The sequence below is a fragment of the Dromiciops gliroides genome, chromosome 5 (genome assembly GCF_019393635.1).
Source record: "Dromiciops gliroides isolate mDroGli1 chromosome 5, mDroGli1.pri, whole genome shotgun sequence".
Taxonomy (NCBI): Eukaryota; Metazoa; Chordata; class Mammalia; order Microbiotheria; family Microbiotheriidae; genus Dromiciops; species Dromiciops gliroides.
Window position 1 is genome coordinate 250867799 of NC_057865.1, and position 8420 is coordinate 250876218.

Genomic DNA, 8420 nt, shown 5'->3' on the forward strand with positions numbered 1-8420 from the left:
TGATCACATATGGGAAATAACCATGCATGCCTCATTTGACAGTCACTAGTGAAGTATAGGGAAGGAGCAACCCTCAGCAAATCCTCCCTGAACACTGGTTGGCTACTTGGTGGAGGTGAAGCTGCCATCATGTCTGGGTCTCTATGCTTTCACCAGGATTTAATTGTAAGAGAGAATGATACCCTTTCCCGATGAAATTTCATTTCTCCCCTGGGACATTTAGACATGGGAAGTTAGCCAAAAGATGTCAAGGAAGCAGCTGATACAGCTGAGACTGATTCTCAAGCCTAGAAACTCCTGTCGCAAGGGTTTTGTGTATGATGAACATACATGGGGTCACAGTGTGCATGTATTTTGGTTTAAAGGACTCAATATTTTATACAGAGCTCAAGAAATAAAATTCTAATATCCTGATGTTAATAATACTGGGAACTTACAATTTCTTTGGCATGGGATGACTAAGAGAAATATTTGAGTATTTGGGTGATAACTATCCATTACAATTAAACTCTTGTAAGAATGTGTGAGTGTGTGTATTTTAAAAAATTCTTCCCATAGGTAAGACCAAGCTGGCACTTTTTAAAAGAAGTAGATCAGGGGAAGGGAGAAAAAATTCTCTACACGATAAATAAAATCTTTATGATTTTCATTGGCTGAGGGCACATGCATTCACTTTGCTTTATCCAATGTAATTTTTCCAAGAATATTTGAAACTCCTTGGTGCATCTTGTATAATTTATAAATATGAGAGTGAGTCAACCCTCAACCATTAGGCAGACTGTTGCATTTTTATGTTCTTTTGTATTGAAAGTTAACAGTTCACAAGGGTATAATGAAATGAAAAATCTATTTACATTGAAGTTCCCAAATCTAAAGGAGGAGGGCAGTGAATGTAGAAACACAGACTTATTCAATGCATAATTAAACAGGGCAGCCCATAACCACCCAGTAACATAAAATATGCTAATTATGGTGAAATCTCATATTGTTTTCAACACTTCCTACCACAGATATGAAGAAGAAGAGAAAAACCCTGTTTCCCTCTTTCTTTCTTTCTTTCTTTTCAGGGCAATGAGGATTAAGTGACTTGCCCAGGGTTGACACAGCTAGTTAAGCGTCAAGTGTCTGAGGCTGGATTTGAACTCTGGTTTTCCTGAATCCAGGGCCAGTGTTTTATCCCCTGCACCACCTAGCTGCCTCCAGAAAAAAACTCTTTCAACACAGGTTAGACCATTAAGTGTTGGTTTCATAGTCTAGGGTCTTTTCTCCTTGAAGAGGTTACAAAAATTGCTCATATTTATATAGTGTTTTAAAGTTTACAAAGTTCTTTACATATATTTGTTCATTTGATCTCCATAGCAACTCTTGTAAGGTAGGTGATATTATTATCGTCCCCATTTTGTAGATGAGAAAGCTGAGGCTCAGAAAGGTTAAATGACTATGCTAGTCACTTTGCTCCCTGACCCCAAGTTCAGTGTGCTGTCTCATCATATAACCTCTCTAATCCCACTTACATAGCTCTAGAACAAAGCTTCTTAAACTGTAGGTCATGACCCTATCTGGGGTCACATAACAATGTGGGGGTTGCAAAAATTTGGCAACAGTAAAAAGTTATGTATACCTATTTTATATACCTATATACCTGAGGTAGCATAAAAATTTCTTGGGCAAAAAGGGGTTGTGAGTGGAAAAAATTTAAGAGGCCTTATTCTAGGTCATATTTCTTCCCAACTTCTGAGGCATTGGTTAGATATTTGTCCCTTTGATCACTAGGGTCACACAGCTAATCAGGGTCTGAAGACAGATTTGAACTCAGGGAGAGGAGTCTTCCTGACTCCAGGCCTGCCACTCTCTCTCCTTTTCCATGTTACTGCAGCCTCTTTTGCCTTTAAACGTTAAAAGGTTTCATCTATCTTGGGAAAAATGAGCAGCTAGGTGGCGCCACAGTGAATAGAGTGAAGGGCTGGAGTCAGGAAGACTCATCATCCTGAGTTCAAATCTGTCCTTAGACACTGACTGGCTGTGTGACATTGGGCAAGTTACTTAACCCTACTTGCCTTAGCTTCCTTATCTGTAAAATGAGCTGGAGAAGAAAATCACAAACCTTTCAAGTATCTTTACCAAGAAAACCCCAAATGGGTTCACGAAGTCAGGCACAACTGAACAACAACATCTTGGAAAAATACATATGCTTTTGACTCTACTTTGTCCTTTAGTCCTTGCCCCCTTTCGTTCCTGTTTTCCCACTATGCTTCTACAACAAATGACCTACATAGTCTGTTATTATTTCCTCACTGTCTATTCATTCCAACTCCATCATGCTATACAAATTGATTTCTTTGGTTTTTTTTTTTTTTTTTTAGTGAGGCAGTTGGGGTTAAGTGACTTGCCCAGGATCACACAGCTACTAAGTGTCAAGTGTCTGAGGCCGGATTTGAACTCAGGTACTCCTGACTCCAGGGCCGGTGCTCTATCCACTGTGCCACCTAGCTGCCCCAAATTGATTTCTTTGAAGTCAGTGATTTTATCCTTTCTACATTCAAGGGATTTTTCTTAACTAAGTCAAGAAGCATTTGGGAAGCGACTATATTCCTAGTGCTGTGCAGAATACTTGGGTTACAAAGAGAGGCAAAATGGTGCTTGCTCTTCAGCAGCTCACAATTTAATGGCAGCCATGAGATGCAAATAACTATGTTGTATACATGATATATATAGGATAAACAGGAGATTATCTCAGAGGGAAGGCACAAGCACTAATTCTTCTCCTTCACCTCTCTTTCACATTGGCCTTGTTGACTATTTTCTACTTGGAACTCTCTTCTTAGCTCCTACACATGACACTCCACCATATTGGTTCTACTTTGATCTTGACAGCTCCTATTAGGAGCTTTCACTGTCTTTTTGCCTCTTCTTCCTTCTTATCTCCTTTTTATAAGGATACCCTCAAGTCCTGAGTCTTTTACTCTGCCCTTTTGAGATCTTTTCCTTTGGGAGAACTCAACTGTTCTCATGCTTTTTGCTGTCACCTGTAAATGAATGACTGCTGAGTCTATACCTTCAGTCCTTTTATGTCATCCAAGTGCCAGTGCCTGACTATACTTTCTTAGATATCATTACATTCCTTCAAACTTATTATGTCTGAAATTGAAGCCATTATCTTCTTCCCCATAGGATTCCCATTCCTAACTTTTCCTATTTCTATCAATAACTACATCATTAGTTACTGTAAGGGGGTTTTTAAAAGGTCCCCCAGGTTTGTTAAGCCCTGTATAGGCCACCAATCTGTAAGGGCCAAATTTAATATGGGAAGAGCTGCCCCCTCCCCCAACTGTTTCTCCCAGACTGATGAGAAATGAGATTAAGAAGCCTTCTTTCAAATGGAACAAATAAGAAACAGGGTTTATTGATGAGAATAAATTTAGAAATAAGGACAAAGAAAAGCAGGAAATACGACCAGTAAACTTGCCCACCGGACTTAGCTGCTTCGCATCTGACTCTCTCTATCCCCCTGCGAGTCCGAGTTTAACTTTCTCACCTGCCGCCTTAAACTCTCCTCTTATTTCCACCTTTGTCTCCTTGTCTCCAACCCCTCTCATCTCCTTCTGTCCCCTCCTCTCTACCTCCCAGAATAAAAAAAAAAAACACAACAAAAACCAAAAACCAAAACACCTTCTCTCACAGGAAACCTGGGCCGACCACCCACACACCCCAAGCTAATTCGTTGGCACCCCTAGGGGTGGTGCCCAAGGCCGGCTGGGACCCGGGGTTTATTTGCGTAACGCTACTTGGTAGAGCGAGCCGGCACTTGGCTTTTCTGTGCTTACCCCCACTGGGCAGAGGAAACTGGGGGATGCCCGAGTTTTCCGTGCGTAATCCCACTGGGAGGAGGGAGCTGGGGGGCCTGCCCAAAGCTTGTGTGCCTGGGGCAGAGGGAGCCATGCGGGGTACGCCCAAGGCTTTCTAATTTTAGCCAAAAATGAGGTTCCCAAATCACAAAAAATCTTACATTACCCAGGTTCAAAACCTTGCTATCACTTTTGCTTCCTTCCTCATTTGCCCTCTATAACCAAGTAGTCACCAAGTCCTGTAACTTTTCATTGGAATGTCTCTTATATGCTTTACTCTTTTTATTCCATTGCCAATACCAGTCAGGTCCTCATAATTTTTTGGAGGGTGGGGCAATGAGGGTTAAGTGACTTGCCCAGGGTCACACAGCTAGTAAGTGTCACATGTCTGAGGCCGGATTTGAACTCAGGTCCTTCTGCATCCAGCCTCTGTATTGCTCTCCTTGCCTTTAGTATTGCAGCTCTGAGTTGTGATCTGTGCTAAAGGAAACAAACAGTATCCATGATGACAAAATAATGTAGTTATCCAACTAGCAAAGTCAAGGCAGGGAAATCTGAGCATTTATCCTTTCAGTGGCTATCAAAGGCAAGGATTCCTAAATGTCATTTTATAAGAGAATGAAATGACATTTAGGAATTATAAAATATTATATAATACATAGCTCTACCAACATAAGGAAGGAATGACTTTTTGGGAAAACGATAATGAGTTCTGTTTCAGACAGGTTTGAGACGCCTATGAGATACCCATTTGGAAATATTCAAAAGGCAGTTGGGGACATGTGAATGGAAGCAAAGAGAGAGACTATGGTTGGATGTGCAGATACGTAGAGATGATCATTAAACACATAGAAATTGATAATGTTCCTATTTGAGAAAGATGAGAAGAGGACCCAGAGGCTGGGGGTATGTCCAGTGTTAGGGGGGTATGAGAAGGATGATAATCCAGCAAAAGTGAATGAGAGAGTGATCAAATATGAAGGAGAAGAAAGCAAATCCACCTTCACACTGTCACAAGATGAACATTTCCTAAACATTGATTTCATTATATCGATACCCTTCAATAATTACAGAATACAGAAAACAAATTCAAGACATGCTGTAGTCTCCTCTCACTCTATTTTTCTAGATTTCTTCCTAATATGTCCTAGTATGAAAGACCTCCAATGAGGTCAGTGTACTTACTCTTTTCTTAAAACACTATGTTCTGGGGGCAGCTAGGTGGCACGGTGGATTCAGGAGGATCTGAGTTCAAATCTGGCCTCAGACACTTGACACTTACTAGCTGTGTGACCTTGGGCAAGTCATTTAACCCTCATTGCCCCACAAAAACCCCAACAAAACAGAACAAAAAACCCCACTATGTTCTTTCCCACATCCATGTATTTGCCTATGTTGTGCCCTGTACTTGAAATATCAATCCTTCTCTTTAACACATATAAATTCTGCCTCTGATTTGAGTATCAAAAAGTTACTCTTATATTAAATATTCCCTTACCATTATAGTCACTTTTGCTCTTTCTTTTCTCTGAACTTCTGCAGTCAGGTTTTCTATACTTCTCAGGATGACTGAAATATCACATATTGAAATTTAAGTAGTTCATATGCCCAAATATATTGCTCACTTCTTCAGGTTAGGGAGTATTTCCTAGATTTCTTTGTATTTTCTCCAGTGACCAGAATAATACCTGGCACATAATAGGTACACAGTAAATATTTATTATTCTCAAGAGCCGTCCTTCTGTTCTATCATTACCCATGAACTCTGGAGCTATATTAGACCCGAGTTTGGCAACAGGCAAATCTTCTGAGCAAACTGAACAGGAGGAGAGTGGGTTGGATTGCCTTTGGGAAACTGAGCAGTGCTTTTAATGACACTAAGATTTCCCCTGAAATTGGCCTATCTTTTTTTTTTTTAACACCAACAAGGTTCTGGTGGTGCTGAATTGTGAGTCTCCAGAGAATTAAAATTGTGGGCCATCCTAAGCTATCCAGAGGACAATGAAGAGATACATGGTGGCTATGAATAGGCTGAAATCAGTGAAGACCTTAGATAGAAAAGCAACATAGAGGATATTATCAGAGAGATGATGAAATTTAGAATTATTTTTTATTGATTTTAAATCATATATGATTGTTTGCTGCCTCAGGGAGGGGTGAGGGGAGGGAGGGGTGAAGGGAAGGAGGGAGGGAGAGAGGGATAAAAATTGGACCCCCAAACTATACGTTAAAATGTTTATTATCAAAAAATAAAAAAAATAATCCCCTTGCTTCCTTATGAAGCTTCACCTGCCCTACAAAAAGCCACCCCTTAGAACAGAGAATAAAAAAGAAAGAAGAAAAAAGGTTTGGCAAAAATAATCAACATATTAATAATTTGACAATAAAAATGTTCCACATCTAAAGTCTCCACTTTTACAAAGAGGGAAAACAGTGCATGTCCAAGTTTCTTATTCAGTGTCAATTTTGATCATTAAAATTACACAGCATTCAGATTCAATTTTTGTTATTCTTCTATTTATGATGTGGTATTCACAATCATATATTATTTTCCTGGTTCTGCTTATTCCACTCCATATTAGTTGATATGTCTTTGAATACCTCCCTATTTTCATATTTGTGGTTTCTTATGATATTTTATATTTTATTATATTCATGTTTTATTATTTGGATGGTCATTTCTTCAAATGATGGACATGTAATTTTATTTCCATTCTTTACTATTTAAAAATGTGTATTGGATACTTCTCTCTTTTTTTCCTCCTTAGGGGTATATACCTATCAGTGACATTTCTGGGTTAAGAGTTAAAACACTCAGCATAATTCAAAATCATTTTCCAGAATTACACTAATTAATCACTTCAGCAACAATGCATTAATACCTCTCCTTTACCACAGCCCTTGCAACATTGACTATTTCCATCTTTTGTCATCTTTGCCAATTTGTTGAGTATGAAGTGAAAATCTGTGGTGGTTTTGATTTGCATTTTTATTATTGGTTATTTGGAAGACTTTCATAAAGCTATTAATAGCTTTCAGTTTTTCTTTGGAAAACTGCTTGTTCACATCCTTTGACCATATAGGAAATGAATTACTCTTTAACTAAATGATATACAATAAACTGCAAGAAAGTCAATCCCAACAGCAAAAAGCAAAAAAAAAAAATCCCTTTTTAAGGATTTCAAGTTAGAGTCATTTCTGCAGAAATACCATGCAGTAAACTATCTTTTTCAGAACCTTGAGCTACAGAGTTGGAAACCTCCCACAGACATCAGGATGTAACAACCTCCAGAAAGGCTGGCTAAAAATTTAGAAATGTGAGATGGTCATGAATCTCGACTATAAACTTTTGGTCTCAGGATTCAAATGTCTGTGTTGATTGAGTCATCTTTTAGCACTCCCAAAGGAAATCATATGCTTCTGTGTCAATTTTTACTGATATTTCTCTTGAGAATATATGGACTGTTCAAGGGTTTTGTATATGTCCTTCATAGCTATTATATTTCAGCTAAATAAATGTCTGCAATTCTCTTGATTATCCTTCCTCCTGGGGAAAAAATCTTATAATCCCTTAATGGTTTCATAATAAAAGAAGTCAGAAACAAATAAACTTCCCCATTTGCATGCATCCCAAACTCTAAACTTTTGCTTTGTTTTCTGTTTTTTTTTTATCAATTAAATATCCTCTATTTTAATTTTTTGCTTCTGTGGAAGCTTTTGAGTTGGTATTAAATATCTGTTCCTCCACTTTGCTCAAATGTTCACAAATTATAATTTTAATATTAATAATCATGGGAGTCAGTAAGGCAAAGTGGGCCAGTCTTAGAATCAGGAAGACCTGGGTTCAAGCCTTGCTTCTTATATATCTTAAGTGTGTGTTTAAGGGCAAATCATCTAAGCTCTATTGTCTCTGGCAATTCTATGGGACTTTCCTATAAACACTTTAAGTTACAGCAAGTTGCCTATATCCTTAGAGGGAACTTTTATTTGAAGTTCTTTATAATGAAGAAAGCATAGGTCAACTCCTCCTATTCTCCATCTCCTCATCCCCTACCAAGAACAGTGAGAATCATAGACCTTTACATTGAGAAGGAAGCTGAGGTGTCATCTAGTTTATGAAGTTATACTCTCCATTGTGACATCCTGGTCATCCAGACTCAACATAGGCCATCTGCATGAGACAATTGTCATAGCATCTATTTATTTATTTATTTATTTATTTATTTATTTATTTATTTATTTATTTATTTATTTATTTATTCATTCATTCATTCATTTATTTTCAGTGAGGCAATTGGGGTTAAGTGACTTTCCCAGGGTCACACAGCTAGCAAGTGTTAAGTGTCTGAGGCCGGATTTGAACTCAGGTACTCCTGACTCCAGGGCCGGTGCTCTATCCACTGCACCACCTAGCTGCCCCAATTGTCATAGTATTTAAAGTTAAATAAGATCATCAGATCATAGATGCAGACCCGGAAGTCACCTTACCAGTCACTCAGGCCAATTCCATTTCACAGATGGAGCCAAATTGAGTCCCAGAAAGGTGAATTGCCCAAGGTCACACAGATTGGGGCC